The sequence below is a fragment of the Frankliniella occidentalis genome, unplaced genomic scaffold (genome assembly GCF_000697945.3).
Source record: "Frankliniella occidentalis isolate FOCC.00 unplaced genomic scaffold, Focc_3.1 Scaffold5, whole genome shotgun sequence".
In the NCBI taxonomy this organism is placed as follows: domain Eukaryota; kingdom Metazoa; phylum Arthropoda; class Insecta; order Thysanoptera; family Thripidae; genus Frankliniella; species Frankliniella occidentalis.
In genome coordinates this window covers 3,293,268-3,295,466 of record NW_026267135.1, presented here as the reverse complement: position 1 = coordinate 3,295,466, position 2,199 = coordinate 3,293,268, and positions in this window count along the sequence as shown.

The following is a 2,199-nucleotide window of genomic DNA, read 5'->3' as shown; positions in this document are numbered from 1 at the left end:
GAGGAGGAGGAGGAGAAGGAGGAGGAGAAGGAGAAGGAGGAGGAGGAGGAGGAGAAGGAGAAGGAGGAGGAGGACGAGGAGGTTTCTGCGGCCGGAAATTGCGCGCCTGTGCCGCGCGCGCCGCCGTACCTCTTTAGAAAACAATTTAAAGGGGGGCGAGCGGCAGGGGGAAAACAAGTGTCTTCTGTCCCGCCCAGCGCCGGCTTCAGCGTCACGCTGCTGTCACGGGCTGTGTGCCCTGCGGTGGGAGAGAGACAGACAGACAGACAGACGGACGGACGGAGACAGACAAGGGAGTGACGGGGGCAAAGGGCTTATGGTTCATTAGAAAAAGAACCCCTGCCGCCGTCCAAGAGGTTTTTCTGCCGTTTGTTGCCGTGCTAATACCGTGAATAATGCCATCATTTTTTTGCAACTGTAAAGTACAATAAGAGAATGCTTCGGGCGGTTCGTGTCGTGTGCAGTCAAATCCTTTCCACCACCAGCAGTATAGTGTGTGTGACGGAACAAAATAAAACCTCTGTCGCCGCGCGCGCCGGGCGTTCGTTCAGCTGGGGTTTCTCCCCCTGACGTGTGACAACCACGCTCTTTGTGGCGTGCTGACAATGGGCTCGACGATTAGGGGGAGTCTGCCGCTGCTGCTGCTGCTGCACCGCATCTCATCATGTTCGCACAGCTCAGAGAAAGAGAAAACGAGAGAAAGAAAAAGAGAGATTGGAGTCGGGGGAGGGGGGGGGCGTATAAAAAAGGGAGGGAACGGTACAGTGGCAGCAAGGCGACACACAACGGGGGGGGGGGGGGGGCGAGAGAGAGAGAAAGCGAGCAAGGGAAGAGGGGATAGAAAAAGGCAGAAGTGCGCCGGGGAAAAGTGAAGGAAAGATGCAGGGGGATTCCTGGCGTGCAGATATTGCCAAGGCCACAAAGCTGGCTGCGGGAGAGGCGCAGCAGCAGCAGCAGCAGCAACAGCAGCGCGCGGCGGGAAGCGTCGCAGTCCACGCGCCGCCAGAGCAGCGCGCCATAGCGCGCGGAGTAGTGAAAGCGAAGACGAATCTTTGGCTCTCTATCTGCGCAACCTGCTGCACGCGCTGAGCAGCGCTACACGACACGGCAAAGCGCTGTGCTGCTGCTGCTGCTGCTGCAGTCATCGAGGACAGTGACGGGGAGCTAGGAGGGGGGGGGGCGATGAAAAAGTGGGGAGGGGGCAGAGGAGCGACAGATTTCGGGAGGGGGCGAGCCGAAAGATAACAGCTGACTGATGAGGGCCTGTCTCTCTAGTGGGGACCCCTTTCCGTTAGGGACGAGAGAGAGAGAGAGAGAAGCGTGTGTAGGGAAGAGTAACAGAAGAGGGATAGAGCAAACTGCGAGGCGAACCCTCTCATTCCTCTCTGTCCCCTTCTCTCTCTCTCTCTCTCTCTCTGCTCTCTCCCCCATCCTCTTCTCAACACCCTCCTACACAAACACACACCAAATACGCGGCTATGGCGGTCCACTTAAATGCAGGACATGGTCGGCCTAGTGCGCGGCCTAGTGGCACCGCAGTGTGAGAGGGGAGAGGCTTTGAGCCGACCCCGCGTTGCTCCGTCTGTTCGCCCGCCTAGCCGCTAGGGGATCGTCCTGAAAGTAGGTCTGGTTCCCATTTTCTCAGATTCACTCGGCACATCGCGGCAGCCCGGCGCGCCTGCGAGACTCGCAGTAGGCCAGCCCGCAGTACACGCATGCGCTGCAGACGAGATGTTGCCTACCTACCAGGCGCTATTAAAGCATCAAGGGAATACATTAAAGGGAAACGATACAACAAAAACTGAAGGGAATGGTATTAATTCACCAAGAGGATTTTGCGTAGGGTTGAAAATGAAAATTCCCGGAAAAGTTCCGAAAATTTCTGGAAAACACGTAAAATTTGAGGGAAATTTTCGGAAAACACGGGAAATTTCAGGATAGAAAATGAGGATTTCGAAGACTTTTGAGGTTATTCGTTAACTTAGGTAAATTGTAAGTTTTTCGGAAAATTTTTGAGATTTCCAATTTTAATTTTGGCGTTGAAAATTTTGCGTGCGCGCGTTCTTTGCACCTTGCTCAGTTTCTAACAAGGACGCACAAGAAAGAGCCGAATCTCGGAAGGGGAAGACACCCCCATCCGCCTCGCCGCCTCAGGTTTGTATAACTTGTTACGCCGGCGGTGTGACAAACTCGCGTATA